At 48.0% G+C, this 18,297-nt stretch overlaps 1 pseudogene; it reads left to right on the forward strand.

Moving 5' to 3' along the window:
- Window positions 1-958: 958 nt before the first annotated feature.
- LOC147956889 (uncharacterized) lies at window positions 959-16,771 on the forward strand (annotated as a pseudogene).
- The last annotated feature ends 1,526 nt before the right edge of the window (window positions 16,772-18,297 follow it).

Here is an 18,297-nt window from a genome sequence, read left to right on the forward strand (position 1 = left end):
TATGTTACTCCCCACTATAGAGATAGTAACATAGACTAGTAACATGTGCATGTTACTAATCTATATTACTACCCATTGTGGCTAGTCTTACGCATTGTCATCCCAGTGAAGCACGCCTCCTGCATATAAGCACTCCTTGCATAGGGACCCACGATGCGCCATCTCCGCCTGGTCGACCTACTGCCAATCACCGACAAGGAGTCCCCACTTCCCTCCGCAGTCTCTGCCTGCCTCGGCCCATCCCCTCCTCAGCTAAGATAAAAAGCCGCCGCCCACCATTCACTGAATAGAAATTTCAATAAACAGCTCACACACATGGATTGAAGAAATGGAGACCCAAGACTCGCGAACCTCAAAGCCCAACGACACAACACGACAAGATGACCCGGTACACGGAGAATGAGGACAAACCGATGCACGGAGAGGTTCATGTGGATCCAATGGACAGGAAAACGGCCTAAGGCAAATTTAAAAATAGACGTCTGGAAAATAATTAAACTGATTTTTTTTCAAACCCTAGAGAAAACCAGGAAAAAATCAAAAAACCAAAAATATCAACTAAAACCGAAAGGCAAAAAAAAATCCCGAAGGAGCGCCCAGCATGTGACACGTGGCAGCGGCTGATGCTGATGGTGAAGGTGCCTAATAAGACATTTTTTCCATCCAAGGCAAAGCACCCCAGCAACATGAGGGAAGTAGAAGATAAATGAATTCTAAAAAAAAAAGATTCGGTTCCCCAATCGAATCGCTGGCCCAAACCCTAGCGGTAGCTTCCGCCGTCGATCATTTCACACAGTCTTCTGCTTCTTCCTCTCGGGCGGCAAGATGTTGGGCGAGACCCAGCTTCCCATGCCGGCGCAGATCGGTCGGAAGCGGCGCTGGAGCATGGACGCCGCCGCAGGCGACGAAGAAGGTCCCCGTCTCCTTCCTCCGCCCTGCTGAGGAGCCTGAGATCCCAATGTGGGACAGCGATGACGATGGTGTGGTTGACCTCAAGACAAAGGCCCAGCTGCAGGAGCTGCACATTGCGTGCGTCAAAAGCTTCACCGAGTTGGATCCCTGGAAGAATCTTTGGGTCCATACCCACTTCTGGAGCTTCAATATAGGGGACTTCGACCTCGATAGAGAGTGTGAGTACGCTTGCAGTTGTTTCATTAGTATAGTCTGGGTATTGATTGATTGATTGAACATGCAGAGACTGATGAGTGTGGTCTCTTCCCTTGGTGTATCTACTATATTGCGACGATAGACTACTCATATTTTGTTGGCTGGCTCTGACTTGTGTCTCTTGCCCTTGATTTACAGCCAAGTTTGGCCTTAGGCCGCCGCTTTGTAGCAATCTAATAATTCCCAAGTTAGAGAAGTACATGGTGTCTCAAGCCGTCAATTTCATTTCCGTCAAAGTAATCGAATCCGATCGGGGTTAACCAGTCAGCGTATATGGCACTGTTCTTGCAAGGGATACAATTGACTACAGATGTGTCTCTCTGTTCAGGCGCGGAAGGGAAGATCCCCAGATCATCAACTCCAAGGTGTGCACTAGTCCATTCCTTGTTTCCTTAGCTTTGACTTACCGAAAAAGACTTTTGCCCCATTTTTTATATAAAGCACCAACCACCAACAAACAGATCCGATACAAACCACAACACACAAGACGAGAACCACACTCTCCCAGGGCCAGATACATAGGTCCCAAAAGGCTACAACAACACCACACCGATAGACTCGACGTAGACAACAAGAGAAGACAGTAAGCATCACTACGGAGCCGCCGGCGCCCTTCCGATGAGATCACGAAGAGGTGAAGTTGAGAATCGTTGACACCGTGCACACCAAGACGGTGCCTTCAGGAAGGGCACGACACTGTAGCGCCGCCACCGCCCGATCCAGAGATCGGATTTTCATCTGGAGCACGACGAAGGGAGGGAGCAACCACAACAGAGACTTCAGGAAGATGACGACGCCCACAGACGCCGCCTCCGCCGGTCTGGCCTAAACCAGAAGGGTTTTCACCCTGGTAAGCATACCCCGCCTTCGTTAGGACGACGAAACGCCTACCACCACACCGCCCACGCGGCCATGGCAGCTAGCCGCCCACACCTGAGTCGCGGCCTCAGCCCATGAGCACCGCGGCTCCCACCACCTGGGCCACCGCCCAAGAAACAAGATGCTTGAAAGGTCCTCCATGGTTGTAGGCGATGAGCCGACCGGCAAGCTCCGACCACCGACAGAGCCGCCAGCGACAGGAATGGCCAAATCGATCAGGGAGCAACCAGGTCGGAGAAGAGGCGAGACGGGAGCGGACTACGTCAACGTCCGGTACCCCTGCCGGTGACGGGTGGCCTGACCGCGTCGGCGCCACCCATCTCTCCCACCACCTCTCCAAACGTCACCCCTGACAACCAACCCGGACTCCCAGCTTGGATCAACACCTGGCCCAAACCGGCCACCCGCTCAACGGCGCGAGGAGCTGGACCGGCCACAACCTGCATCCACGAGAGAGACCAACAGCATCCCCAAGGGCTGCACGCAGGCAAACCGGCGCCGGAGAGCACAGCCGCTGCTGCGCCATGACCTGTACACCATCATGAGTTGAACCACGCCGACGCAACACCGCCGCCATGAGCCGACCCATGCCACCACTCTGGGCTCCCACCACACCGTGGCAGCCCAAATCCACGGAGGACCACCGTAGCACCGGAAGCAGCCGCCTGCAGCAGCTGGCCGCGCGCCACTGCGGTCCACGCCCAGCGCCACGACCATGCCCGGTCGTGGCCAGCCCCCGCGCCGCCAACCAGAGGAGAGCCCCCAGATCCAAATCGATTTGGGCCTCCACCGCCTCTGCCACCACGGGCACAACCCGGACGACCACTACACGTAGCCCACCACGCTGGGGCAGCAGCCACCTGCGCCGCCGTGCCCCACGAAGCACCGCGTCCCCGATCGGCGAGGTCGTCCCGCGCCGCCCACAACCGTTCGGGAAGGAGAGGAGGCCCCGCCGCCGCTGCGGCCGGCCGGGCTTTGCCTGCCAGCGAGTGCGGCGGCGGCGAGGAGAGAGGAGGAGGAGGAGGAGGAGGAGGAGGCCGGGCTTTGACTTACTCGTATATACTAATCAAATCAAAATATTGTATGCTGAATCTGATGTGTACTATAAAAGGTGTATACTGAATTTCACCACAATATTATATGATCGCTGGTGCACTAGTGAGTAGTTACACCATTCTGGTATCCTATCAAAACTTTCTTGACCAAATACAAATTAGAATGCAAACAGCTCCATTCTTCAATATGGTCTGCTAAAATTTCATTGGTTTACGATGTCCTGTCTGTACCTTTGGGCATTTCTTGTATATGTACCTGTTTCCCTGTAAGAACAGATCCTGCTCTGCCAATATTATGTTTTCGTGTTTACTGAGAAACGTTTCTTCTCATTCTTGGTTGCAATTACCACTAAGTCAGAAGCTTAACATCATATTGGATACACTTATGTTTGCAAAGATGGTTTGTGAGTTACCATTTTGATTGTAAACATTGATAGCTATTACAGCTTACTTCTCTTCTTGATGTAGATATTGTAGCTTACTGTTTATCTCATGATGTAGCTATCTTTCACAGCATGCTGTTTTGCATGATGTCAAAGCTATGTTTTGTCAATGTAGTTCCATAGTAGACAGTACTATTTCATCAAATTTGGTGCATTTTCATATATCTATTAGATTTTTCCCATTTAGTTATTTTCACTTGTTCAATACTTGTTGCCTTTCAGCTTCATGTAACGCCCCGAGACCGATGTGCCAGGTGTCTTCCAGTTATTCGCTGTTGTTGCGTTGTCTTTTGCTTGCGTGTTGCAATCTTGCCATGTTATCATCCGTATTGCATCATCATGTTTTCAAAACTTGCATCCGTCCGGGTTCCCCCAGTTCCGTCCATTGTCCGTTCTGAGCCCAACCACACTCGCACGCGCCCGCGGCATGTCCGAAATATTATTTTTATAAGTGGCCGGAAAATGTTCTCGGTTTGGGTTGAAAGTTGGCGTGTGGTCTTATTATAGTGTAGATGGACCGCCTGTCAAGTTTCATCGCATTCGGAGTTCGTTTGATAGCCCAACCGTTAAACTATAGCGACATTATAGTCGGTCTAACGTCGGACGTTTTCGGTCTCCGGAAATAGATGCCGGGCCCTCTCTCTCTCTCTTCTCCCCCTCGCAGTCTTGCCACAGCCCACCTAGTCCATCCTCCTTCCCCTCTTCGCTTCCGGAGTTGTCCGATGCGACCGCACGGTCCGAAACCCTCTCTGCTCAGTGCATCAAACCCCCTCGTGCGCGCGTCCGAAAAGTTGTCCCGGACCCAACCCGTACTGTCGCCACTGTTGTGTCCGGATCATCCCCAAACATCTACAAAACGTCATCGTTTTCTTATTTGGGCTCCCTAACTATTTTATTCGCGACCGTCCGATTACGATCGTAGGGATGAGGTAGCCCCTACCCTAATCCACCTGGTGTATATATATAGGTCCAACCCTAACTTCTAGGGAGTCTGTCCCATCATTCCTCCTCGCCGCCGCCAAATCAAATACCACATCGGGATCCTCCCTGATCCCCTCGTCCACCTCCTCCCAGCACCGTTCGCCCGATTCCCCTATCACCTCAAGCCAGCGAGAGCCTTCCAGCCACTGCTCTCGCGTGCCCCTACCCCGAGCTCCTCTCGTGCTCCTCCCTACTCCCTCGCTCTCGATTGGATCGAGGGGAGGAGCCCCTCGACCCTGCGTCACCGCCAACCTCCGCGCCGGCGAGCGAACCAGCAGCCACCAGATGAGCGCCGGCCTCCTCCCTGTCATTCTTCCTCTTTCCCGTGCTCCTCCTCCTCTCTCATTTCCACTCTCTCTATCCAGGAACTCAGGCAGCGGCCATGGCACCATCCAGCAGGAGCTCTGCCTCGCCTGCGACCTCTGCTTGCCCTCTGACTCGATCCGGTGGGTCTCGAGGATCTTGCTGCTCGGATCCGCTTCCTCGGGCCACTACCAGCGTTGCCGGAGCCCCTGCAGGAGCCGCGCCTGTCCGCTACTGCTCCTTTTCATCGAGCCGCCCAAGTCCTTGGATGCCACCGCCCCGCCAAGTCCCAGCACCATGTCCCGCTCCCGTTGGCCGAGCTCGACCCTTCCTCCGGCTAGATTGGTCTCCAGCAAGGCCGGATTCACCCGTCTGCTCCATCCCAGTCGTCCCGCTGGAGTTCCCGCCTCGCCGCTGTCCAGCAGCGCCATTGCCCTGTTTTCCCCTGCAACGAACGAGGAGTCCAGCTGCTCGCGTTGACCCGAGCCGCTGCGTCGGCCTGCCTCCCATCCACCACCTGAGGCCCAGCGGACCGCCTCCAAGCCCAGCAACTACCAAGGCCGGCCTACCTCTCCACTAGACGGGCCTTGGCCCATGTGAGCAACCTCTCCAGTAGGGACCGGCTCTGTGAAGCCCAATGTGAGGAAGCCCATCTTCGGTTGCTCCTGTAGAGCCCAGTTCAGGCCAGTTTTGGCCTGACTCATGTTTTTTTCTCCGCGGAGTGATTTATCTATTTGTCCAGGAGTTTACAGATTTACAGAAAACCCCTTGCACAACATGCATATAATAACTCACAATTCGTGCATCGGATTAAAATGAATTATATATGAAATATGCTTAGTTTTTCATCTAGTTTCATAATATGTCATTTTCATCCATGTTTAAAATGTTTAAAATGCTGTTTGTTTAAATTTGCTTAAATAACTTGCTAAAATGATTTATTTCATAACTAAATAACCGTAACTCAGAATTTAATAAACTTTACATGTAAATGGGGTGGAAAAATGCCTAGTTTAACATGGTGACCTTGCTTTGCATGTTTAACAACTCTAAAATTGTGTTTAGGGCAGATCAGTACCAAACCTTATAATATGCATATGGGGTTTTACCGGAATTGTTGTTTGTAATTTCCGGCCTCATTTAAACATGCCTAAATGTTTAGTTTACTTTTGCTTCACCCTCTTGCCATGTTAATCAACATTTAATCTTGTTGGGTACCTAAACAAGAGTGAACTAAATAATTGATGTGGTGTTCCGTCAATATGCAACTCGTTGTATATTGGGCTCCACTTAACTTGTAGTTTTGTTTGTGCACTTTGCCATGCCTTGCTTCATTAAACCGAACATGCATCATACTTGGTTGTGCATCATGCCATGCTTATGTCGTGGTTGTTTACTATGTTGTGTGCTTCTTTCCGGTGTTGCTTCTTCGGGTTGGTTCTGTTAACGTCGCATTTGTGAGGACCCGTTCGTCTACGTCCGTTTGTCTTCTTCATGGACTCGTTCTTCTTCCTTGCAGGATTTCAGGCAAGATGATCATACCCTCGAAATCACTTCTATCTTTGCTTGCTAGATGCTCGCTCTTTTGCTATGCCTATGCTGCGATACCTACCACTTGCTTATCATGCCTCCCATATTGTTGAACCAAGCCTCTAACCCACCTTGTCCTAGCAAACCGTTGTTTGGCTATGTTACCGCTTTGCTCAGCCCCTCTTATAGTGTTGTTAGTTGCAGGTGAAGATTGAAGTTTGTTCCTTATTGGAACATGGAGATGTTGTTCCTTGTTGGAACATGTTTACTTGTTGGGATATCACAATATCTCTTATTTAATTAATGCATCTATATACTTGGTAAAGGGTGGAAGGCTCGGCCTTATGCCTGGTGTTTTGTTCCACTCTTGCCGCCCTAGTTTCCGTCATATCGGTGTTATGTTCCCGGATTTTGCGTTCCTTACGCGGTTGGGTTATAATGGGAACCCCTTGACAGTTCGCCTTGAATAAAGTCCTCCAGCAATGCCCAACATTGGTTTTACCATTCGCCACCTAGCCTTTTCTTTTCCTTGGGTTCTGCAGACTCAAGGGTCATCTTTATTTTAACCCCCCCCCCCCGGGGGCCAGTGCTCCTCTGAGTGTTGGTCCAAACTAGAGCCCCTTGCAGCGCCACCTCAGGGAAACTCGAAGGCTGGTTTTAGTTGTACGGATTGCTCATCTGAGTGTGCCCTGAGAACGAGATATGTGCAGCTCCTATCGGGATTTGTCGGTGCATTCGGGCGGTGTTGCTGGACTTGTTTTACCATTGTCGAGGATGTCTTGTAACCTGGATGCCGAGCCTGATCGGATTGTCTTGGGAGAAGGAATATCCTTCATTGACCGTGAGAGCTTGTGATGGGCTAAGTTGGGACACCCCTGCAGGGTTTTGAACTTTCGAAAGCCGTGCCTGCGGTTATGGGCAGATGGGAATTTGTTAATGTTCGGTTGTAGAAAACCTGAAGTTGACCTTAATTAAAATACATCAACCGTGTGTGTTACTGTGATGGTCTCTTCTCGGCGGGGTCCGGGAAGTGAACACGGTGTTGGAGTTATGCTTGACGTAGGTTGTTCTAGGATCACTTCTTGATCATAGTTCATCGATCGTGCTTTGCCTTCTCTTTTCGCTCTCATTTGCGTATGTTAGCCACCATACATGCTAGTCGCCTGCTGCAGCTCCACCTCATACCTTTACCTTACCCATAAGCTTAAATAGTCTTGATCGCGATGGTGCGAGATTGCTGAGTCACCGTGACTCACAGATGCTTCCAAAACCAGTTTGCAGGTGCCGGTGTTACCGAGCAGGTGACGCAACCAAGCTCAAGGAGGAGCTCGATGAAGATCTTATCCTTTGTGTTGTTTCGTTCTAGTTGATCAGTAGCGGAGCCCAGTTGGGGTCGATCGGGGATCTGTGTAGCATTTGGGGTAGTCTTCTTTTATTTTGGTTCCGTAGTCGGACCTTGATTGTATCTGGATGATGTAGTGCTTTATTCATGTATTGTGTGAAGTGGCGATTGTAAGCCAACTATGTATCTCTTTCCCTTATGTATTACATGGGTTGTGTGAAGATTACCTCACTTGCGACATTGATTTCAATGCGGTTATGCCTCTAAGTCGTGCTTCGACACGTGGGAGATATAGCCGCATCGAGGGCGTTACAAGTTGGTATGAGAGCCTTCCCCGACCTTAGGATCCCCCCTCCTTGATCGAATTAGCTGGCGTTGTTGAGTCTAGAAAAATGTTTTGAGTCATTTAGGAATTATATATCGGAGAGTTTAGGAATTCTTTTTACTCCCCAGTCCCTTGATCGCTCTGGTAAGGCATCCTGACGTAGAGTTTTGACTTTTATCTTCTCAAATTTCACTAAAAAAATTTTAGGATCACGCGGGTATCTTGGAATCGTTTCGATCGATTTGTGACGAGAACATTGTTCTTGGTGCCTCCTGTCATTTAGGGGTTGTGGCAGTGTCCCGGGGAGTTGAGCTCCGAGGTGTTGTCGTCACAATTTTATCGTTGCAGTTCTGGAATACCTGAGATTAGTTTCGCCGATATCGAAAATCTCTTTTATGCAGTTGTTGGTGAGATAACCTCGACGCCACCCAGTACTGGGGCAGGAGTTCGGGTGTATTGCCATTACTTGTATAACGGATGCTTTTCGAAGGTTGAGGTAGACGATTTCCGAAGGTTTCTTGGTTATGTGTTGAAGGATGGATACAGCTGGATGTAGGATTTGTTAGTTTGGGTGAGATATTATGCTTCCCCTATATCCCCAACACCTGATTGCATAACCGGAAAATTTCGGGAGTTTATAAGTGGGAATTCAAGTAGCTCTTAGGATATCTTTCCGACAGATGTATGATATGAAATTGGGGTTCGACGTCTAGTGGTCTGCCTATTCACGGTTGGTTTTATAGTGGTCTCGTTGTGTCTTAAAGAGTCCTTGGCTATGCCGACTCGGAGACGCTTCGTATGTCATGTGCACTGCCTTGTACATGATGGTTTTGTACGATCGAGCCCCTGTAGGCCCCACCACGAAAACTTCGGACGAAATCTCTATCATATGTTTGTTCTGGCTTATTTTTCAAGCCAATCCTTTGTTTTGTTTTTGAGTTGTGGTATTCGAGTTGCTTCGAAGTCAAATGTTGATTCCATCCCTTGTCTAAGTGGTGTTCTCATACTCCTATGTGAATACTAATCCGTCTTGATAATCGAGATTGTCATGTCAATCCTTTTTCCAACCGATGCGCTTCTCTTCGAGATGATCCCATCTTTCTCCCCATCAGCAAGATCAATTATCATTTCTTCTCGACGCTGTTTGTTTCATTCGTCCCAAGCTGCCTTTGTTTTTCCCGCCCACCCACCCTTTTTCCTCAAGGACTAAGATTTCTTTATCAAGTATCCCTTTATTTTTGTGAAGTCTCTCCATTCTTTTGTGTCAATGTTCTTACCCGGTGATTTTCATAAAGATCCTAACGGAACCTCAAGTACATCTTTACCCATTCTAATTCTTCTCCGGTGGATTCAATTCAAGCTTTTGGTGTTGATCATATCTTTTCCTCGTTTCAGAAGTTTTATCATGCCGGTGCACCTCATAATCATCCACTCTTCGCTATTCATTTGTTCCGGTGTGCTCAAGATATCTCGAAGATTCATGTTTCCACTCTGCTTTCGTTCAAACTCTTTCAAGGTTGTTATCTCATTCAAGCCTTTTAATTCAACCGGCGCAATCTCTCTTTTTAATCATTCTACGGTGTTTCTTTTCAGTGAGCCCTAACCCACAGGTCTTTTCCCAGGATCTTACCTGACTCTTCTTACTTTTCCGGAGTTATTCTCAAATTCTTTTCGAAGTTTGACGTAAGAATGAATTGTCATCAATCAAATGCCTGTCTCCAAGATCTTATAATTCTTTTCATCGTTGGTTCAACCTTTCCAATTTTAATCCCGGAGATCTCAACAATTTGGTGGTGTTTCTCATCGTCATTCTCAGATATTGAAGATCGAAGAAGAGTTTTCCTCAAAATCTTAACCATTCTCTCAGAGATGCGTAGTTCAAGCTTGATACCGTCCTCTCATAATTGTTTTCGATTGTGAGAATTCTTTTCATCCTTACGGAGCAATTCAAGAGTGTTCTCAGTTTGTTATCCGGAGTCGATCAGTTCAGGTTTATTCATTCTCAGCTTTCAGTTATCATTCTCCAATCTTACCGGTGCATCATTCAAGTATTCTCTAATAAGCTCGTGATCTCTTCGTTCTCATGGATCTAAATTCCCTCAAGCACCTTCGTTCATTTGATAATTCTTCCCGGTGTTTCTTTATATTTTTCAATGTTCATTTTCAATCCTTACGGTGGTTCGTTCAGGATTTCTCTTCCTTCTTTATCATATCAATTCATTCGTTGTTTCGATTCTACCGGTGGATCATTGAAGACCTTCTCAAATTTAGGCTATACCTCACTTAATTTTTTCTACGAGAATAAGTAGTATGCCAAATCCGTTGCTTGTCATCAATCTAAATTGGTGAAGGATAAGCATAATGTAATTCTTATTCTTCTTTCATCCAAGTGATTAATTCCTTATTCCGGAGGTTCACCAAATTCTCGGTTTCTATTGTTTCATGTTTTCTTTTCCGGAGTTCCAAGCTCTCTCAAATATATCGTCGCGGAGGTCCATCTAATCATTGCAAGGTTTCACCTTGTGTTTTCATCTTCTCTTTCTTTTTCGTTATCCTTTTGTTACCGGAGTTCTTCATGGAGGTTCTACATGATGGTTCATAAAGGATTTATTTCCTTTTCGAAGTGTTCATCGAGATTCTTTTCAGAGGAACTCAAGCATTCTTCTTCTTGCTATCCGGAGTGCAATTTTTTCTTCCATATCATTGGAGGTGGTATTATGTCATTCTTGATAATTTGAGTTCATGTTTCATGATTCACATGTTGTTAAGAATTAGATATTTTAAATTCATTAATCTCGTCATTGGAGTTATCTTGGGTTATATTTCACCTTAAACCTCCCCTAAGGATTGTTGCTATTTATGGTGCTTATAAAGGACCCAAGTTCTTCTTTATCCTCCCGGTGAAATACGTTCTCGTCTCCTTGGTCATAACAATCCAATTCTTTTTCCCGTGAGTGGCAGGTTGTCACCTCATAATTTGAGATGTATCCCATAAGACCATTTAAAACTTATTCTTTTCGTTGTTGGTTTTTCCAACAATTCCGTTCGAACCTTCTCCTAAAGATGCTTTTTCAAGCTCATTTGAGGTAGAACATGTTGTTTTTCTTCTCCGTTCTTTTCTTTGCATTCTTTCATTCCTTCCGGAGGCATTGTGATGTTGCTCTCTTCAACCCATCTTCTTGTTTTGTCAGGATCGTGTTCTTTTCTTGGTTTATCCATTTAACCGGAGTGTCATGCCCTCTTCTCAAGTTCTTCCCATTCTGTCAAGTTTTGGCTCCCTTCTCAACCGGAGTGCCGTCTGAAATCGTTCTTACCCCTTGTTACATTCATTCAATAGTTTCGGAGGCAGTGTGTTGTGATTTCATCAAGTATGTTCTCATCTGGCCAAGTTCTTATTCAATTCCTTTTCTTTTCAATCGGAGTGCTGCCCGAAGTTGTTCTCCCTTGTTCCTCTTTTCTAACGAGTGTTTTCAACTTCGTTCATCTCCGTTGTATTCTTTTCTCGAAATGGTTTACCTTTTTCAAGGTTCTTTGGTCTCACTCGTTTGTCAAAGGAGCAACTTAGTTTTACCTCTCCTCTTTCTCTTCCGTTGTCCCTCCGGTGCCATTCTAGATCTCGGGACGAGATCCTCTCGTAGTGGTGGAGTGTTGTAACGCCCCGAGACCGATGTGCCAGGTGTCTTCCAGTTATTCGCTGTTGTTGCGTTGTCTTTTGCTTGCGTGTTGCATCTTGTCATGTCATCATCCGTATTGCATCATCATGTTTTCGAGACATCCATCCGTCCGGGTTCCCCCAGTTCCGTCCGTTGTCCGTTCTGAGCCCAACCACACTCGCCCGCGCCCGCGGCATGTCCGAAACATTATTTTTATAAGTGGCCAGAAAATGTCCTCAGCTTGGGTTGAAAGTTGGCGTGTGGTCTTATTATAGTGTAGATGGACCGCCTGTCAAGTTTCATCGCATTCGGAGTTCGTTTGATAGCCCAACCGTTAAACTATAGCGACATTATAGTCGGTCTAACGTCGGACGTTTTCGGTCTCCGGAAACATATGCCGGGCCCTCTCTCTCTCTTCTCCCCCTCACAGTCTCGCCACAGCCCACCTAGTCCATCCTCCTTCCCCTCTTCGCTTCCGGAGTTGTCCGATGCGACCGCACGGTCCGAAACCCTCTCTGCTCAGTGCATCAAACCCCCTCGCACGCGCGTCCGAAAAGTTGTCCCGGACCTGACCCGGATTGTCGCCACCGTTGTGTCCGAATCATCCCCAAACATCTACAAAACGTCATTGTTTTCTTATTTGGACTCCCTAACTATTTTATTCGCGACCGTCCGATTACGATCGTAGGGATGAGGTAGCCCCTAACCTAATCCACCTGGTGTATATATATAGGTCCAACCCTAACTTCTAGGGAGTCTGTCCCATCATTCCTCCTCGCCGCCGCCACAATCAAATCCCACATCGGGATCCTCCCTGATCCCCTCGTCCACCTCCTCCAACCAGCACCGTTCGCCCGATTCCCCTATCACCTCAAGCCACCGAGAGCCTTCCAGCCACTGCTCTCGCGTGCCCCTACCCCGAGCTCCTCTCGTGCTCCTCCCTGCTCCCTCACTCTCGATTGGATCGAGGGGAGGAGCCCCTCGACCCTGCGTCACCGCCAACCTCCGCGCCGGCGAGCGAACCAGCAGCCACCAGATGAGCGCCGGCCTCCTCCCTGTCATTCTTCCTCTTTCCCGTGCTCCTCCTCCTCTCTCATTTCCACTCTCTCTGTCCAAGAACTCAGGCAGCGGCCATGGCACCATCCAGCAGGAGCTCTGCCTCGGCTGCGACCTCTGCCTGCCCTCTGACTCGATCCGGTGGGTCTCGAGGATCTTGCTGCTCGGATCCGCTTCCTTGGGCCACTACCAACGTCCCCGGAGCCCCTGCACGAGCCGCGCCTGCACGCTACTACTCCTTTTCATCGAGCCGCCCAAGTCCTAGGATGCCGTCGCCCCGCCAAGTCCCAGCACCATGTCCCGCTCCCATTGGCCGAGCTCGACCCTTCCTCCGGCTAGATTGGTCTCCAGCAAAGCCGGATTCACCCGTCTGCTCCATCCCCATCGTCCCGCCGGAGTTCCCCGCCTCGGCGCTGTCCAGCAGCGCCATCGCCCTGTTTTCCCCTGCAACGAACGAGGAGTCCAGCTGCTCGCGTTGACCCAAGCCGCTGCGTCGGCCTGCCTCCCATCCACCACCTGAGGCCTAGCGGACCGCCTCCAAGCCCAGCAACTACCAAGGCCGGCCTACCTCTCCACTAGACGGGCCTTGGCCCATGTGAGCAACCTCTCCAGTAGGGACCGACTCTGTGAAGCCCAATGTGAGGAAGCCCATCTTCGGTTGCTCCTGTAGAGCCCAGTTCGGGCCAGTTTTGGCCTGACTCATGTTTTTTTTCTCCGCGGAGTGATTTATCTATTTGTCCAGGAGTTTACAGATTTACAGAAAACCCCTTGCACAACATGCATATAATAACTCACAATTCATGCATCGGATTAAAATGAATTATATATGAAATATGCTTAGTTTTTCATCTAGTTTCATAATATGTCATTTTCATCCATGTTTAAAATGCTGTTTGTTTAAATTTGCTTAAATAACTTGCTAAAATGATTTATTTCATAACTAAATAATCGTAACTCGGAATTTAATAAACTTTATATGTAAATGGGGTAGAAAAATGCCTAGTTTAACATGGTGACCTTGCTTTGCATGTTTAACAACTCTAAAATTGTGTTTAGGGCAGATCAGTACCAAACCTTATAATATGCATATAGGGTTTTACCGGAATTATTGTTTGTAATTTCCGGCCTCATTTAAACATGCCTAAATGTTTAGTTTACTTTTTCTTCACCCTCTTGCCATGTTAATCAACATTTAATCTTGTTGGGTACCTAAACAAGAGTGAACTAAATAATTGATGCGGTGTTCCGTCAATATGCAACTCGTTGTATATTGGGCTCCACTTAACTTGTAGTTTTGTTTGTGCACTTTGCCATGCCTTGCTTCATTAAACCGGACATGCATCATACTTGGTTGTGCATCATGCCATGCTTATGTCATGGTTGTTTACTATGTTGTGTGCTTCTTTTCGGTGTTGCTTCTTCGGGTTGGTTCCGTTAACGTCGCGTTTGTGAGGACCCGTTCGTCTACGTCCGTTTGTCTTCTTCATGGACTCGTTCTTCTTGCGGGATTTCAGGCAAGATGATCATACCCTCGAAATCACTTCTATCTTTGCTTGCTAGATGCTCGCTCTTTTGCTATGCCTATGCTGTGATACCTACCACTTGCTTATCATGCCTCCCATATTGTTGAACCAAGCCTCTAACCCACCTTGTCCTAGCAAACCGTTGTTTGGCTATGTTACCGCTTTGCTCAGCCCCTCTTATAGCGTTGTTAGTTGCAGGTAAAGATTGAAGTTTGTTCCTTGTTGGAACATGGAGATGTTGTTCATTGTTGGAACATGTTTACTTGTTGGGATATCACAATATCTCTTATTTAATTAATGCATCTATATACTTGGTAAAGGGTGGAAGGCTCGGCCTTATGCCTGGTTTTTTGTTCCACTCTTGCCGCCCTAGTTTCCGTCATATCGGTGTTATGTTCCCAGATTTTGCGTTCCTTACGCGGTTGGGTTATAATGGGAACCCCTTGACAGCTCGCCTTGAATAAAACTCCTCCAGCAATGCCCAACATTGGTTTTACCATTCGCCACCTAGCCTTTTCTTTCCCTTGGGTTCTGCAGACTCAAGGGTCATCTTTATTTTAATCCCCCGGGCCAGTGCTCCTCTGAGTGTTGGTCCAAACTAGAGCCCCTTGCAGCGCTACCTCTGGGAAACTCGAGGGCTGGTTTTAGTTGTACGGATTACTCATCTGAGTGTGCCCTGAGAACGAGATATGTGCAGCTCCTATCGGGATTTGTCGGCGCATTCGGGCGGTGTTGCTGGACTTGTTTTACCATTGTCGAGGATGTCTTGTAACCTGGATGCCGAGCCTGATCGGATTGTCTTGGGAGAAGGAATATCCTTCGTTGACCGTGAGAGCTTGTGATGGGCTAAGTTGGGACTCCCCTGCAGGGTTTTGAACTTTCGGAAGCCGTGCCCGCGGTTATGGGCAGATGGGAATTTGTTAATGTCCGGTTGTAGAAAACCTGAAGTTGACCTTAATTAAAATACATCAACCGTGTGTGTTACCATGATGGTCTCTTCTCGGCGGGGTCTGGGAAGTGAACACGGTGTTGGAGTTATGCTTGACGTAGGTTGTTCTAGGATCACTTCTTGATCATAGTTCATCGATCGTGCTTTGCCTTCTCTTTTCGCTCTCATTTGCGTATGTTAGCCACCATACATGCTAGTCGCTTGCTGCAGCTCCACCTCATACCTTTACCTTATCCATAAGCTTAAATAGTCTTGATCGCGAGGGTGCGAGATTGCTGAGTCCTCGTGACTCACAGATGCTTCCAAAACCAGTTTGCAGGTGCCGATATTACCGAGCAGGTGACGCAGCCAAGCTCAAGAAGGAGCTCGATGAAGATCTTATCCTTTGTGTTGTTTCGTTCTAGTTGATCAGTAGCGGAGCCCAGTTGGGGTTGATCGGGGATCTGTGTAGCATTTGGGGTAGTCTTCTTTTATTTTGGTTCCGTAGTCGGACCTTGATTGTATCTGGATGATGTAATGCTTTATTCATGTATTGTGTGAAGTGGCGATTGTAAGCCAACTATGTATCTCTTTCCCTTATGTATTACATGGGTTGTGTGAAGATTACCTCACTTGCGACATTGATTTCAATGCGGTTATGCCTCTAAGTCGTGCTTCGACACGTGGGAGATATAGCCGCATCGAGGGCGTTACACTTCATGTGAGATTTAGTTGCGTAATTTCTACACTGTTGTCTGATTAATTGCTTTACTTCATGGGAGTTTGTGTGACTAGTCAGATTTGTTTGGTTAGCATGCCCTACCACACAGCTTGCTCTACTTACTCATAGAGACTTATTTAACGTATCCTAAATTATTTTGCAGGATGATATGCTAAGATTGATAGGTCCACGGCGACGATTAGTTTAGTAAGATAATATTTATTTTGAGTTGAATCTGAGGGTGAAAGGTGATGCTGGCGACGAAGATTTTAGCAAAGGTGTCGTAGTGCTCCATGTTGGTCCCTACGATCCTGAACCAATCACAAGGGTGCTGAGTAGTTGGCTGAGCAGAGTGGAGTTGGTGCTTGCACCTGTTGAAAGTCCAGTGGCAGCTAGCCTTGAAGTCAACGTTTTGAAAGGAGCAGCGCCTTTCAGTGCCAAAATATGTGCAGGGACTAGTAAAAACCCAATGGCTCAGATGATTCTGTATGATAGTAGAGATACAAAGAGCAGCTCCTCTATTGTGTTAACTCACAACCTGGTAGCTGTCCCTGATCTGGATGATGAAGAAGATGAAATTGGCGTCTATGTTCGCTTCCTTGATGATGACGGCAACATCGATGATGAGGATGCAGGCACCGTGGTCAATCTAGCATACCCTGCTGAAGAGCAAGTTTGCAGTCACGGCGCCTGGGAGATGCAAGTGAAGGTTTCGTGGACTGCCATCCTGTGCAAACCAATGGCAAAACATGTCTTAACAAGAGGGGCCAGTATACCCAGAGCTTATCTTTACCTAATATTAAAGGACGGAGTCTTTCATAGTTCTTCATTCGTCACCTCTTTATACCCGTTGATTCTAGGTTAATCATAAAGATTGACATCTAAGATTTATCTATCTTTATCTAATGCTTGATTCCAAATTTTCTGTCGTCACGTGTGTTTCTTTCGTACCTCAAACTCCGGTTCTCCCATACAGGTCGACTCAAGTCCGTAGAACATAGCCGATACAGACACGTATATTTCCCTGGGCCTGTTCTCTCTACCAATATAATGCACGCATAGCCCACATCTCCACAATCGATCGACAAGCGAGCGCGGGCACCGATCGTAGGCGACTGCAGGCCGCTGATGTAAGGAGCGCCATGCCATGGAGATCATAACCGACGTGGGCAAGCATGGCAGCGCACACGACTGACCAAGTGCCATGCTTTCCTCGACGCGCGGCGGCACAAGACCGCGGAGCGGTTGGTTGAGGCAGCGCGGGGACGGCACAAAGAGGCCGGCCGTCTGCGGAGCTGACGCTAGGACACTCTCCATCTGGTGCTCATCCAAGAGCGGCGCTCTGTTCTCTCCCGTGTGGATTGAACACAAGCATATGGGAGGTGGAGAGCACGTCAAGGATGACGAGAGCGTCGGGACAGCGAGTAGCAGCCAGAGACAACGTCGTTGAAGTCGGGAACGGAGAGTAGCAGTCAGACCGCCGGAAAGAGCCAAAAGTCGAGGCGTGTCATCCTCTGGTGCTGCTGCAGCATGTCCACGCCCTCCACGGGCTTGCAGTTCACTCGAACCGCGCCATGCCTGCACCTTGACTGCTTGGATCGAGAGAATGGGGGCTCGCCTGTTGGTGCGTTGGGCTCGGATGGTCACTTGAGCTGTGCTAAATGCACATAAGCAGTCAATGCACACGTGGTCACCGATGAGTAATTTTTATCACCGGGCAGGCCACTGCTGTTGCGCTTAATTGATATGAGGATTATAGGATGAAGAAGCTTTCTTGAAAAAAGATCATGTTGCATGCCGATAGGAGATGATGATTTATCTGTCGCTGATTTGTCCAATTACACAGTCACCAACGCGCCGATGCGTACTGCTAATCCAATGTTCCAGTATGATCCATGGCTTCCTTTTGCTGTCTTCCAAGCAAAGAATTCCGTGGGAGTCTGGGACATATATATAGTACCTTTGCAGTCTCTTCTGTGTTAATATGATGGATTCCAACTCTACATGCAGGATCGATGGTTCCAATTCTACATGCGTGCACGCATTGACTGCTCCAGGCTTGATAACTCAAGTGTAGATTTCTAGGAAAAATAATTAGGATTATGTGCAAAAGACATCGGCACAAACCATTCAGGATCAGGTAAGCTATTCTGTATCTCACGTTGGTGCACATATGCTTCACCTGGCATCATCATCGTAGCCCTGCCGTTGCTCTAACTATCATCATTGGCAGCGTCCCGTGAGGCTGTCCAGTGCACAAGGAGAGACACTATGCATGCATGTCAGGACTCAGGATTCAGGTTTGACTTGACTGTAGATGAAAAGCTGGATGGATTGGCATGCATACATATACGAGTGAATGGATGGTCAGCAAAAAACAGAAGGTGCATA

Source organism: Triticum urartu, chromosome 7A, assembly GCF_056163025.1.
Source record: "Triticum urartu cultivar PI428250 chromosome 7A, HENAU_Tu73, whole genome shotgun sequence".
NCBI lineage: Eukaryota > Viridiplantae > Streptophyta > Magnoliopsida > Poales > Poaceae > Triticum > Triticum urartu.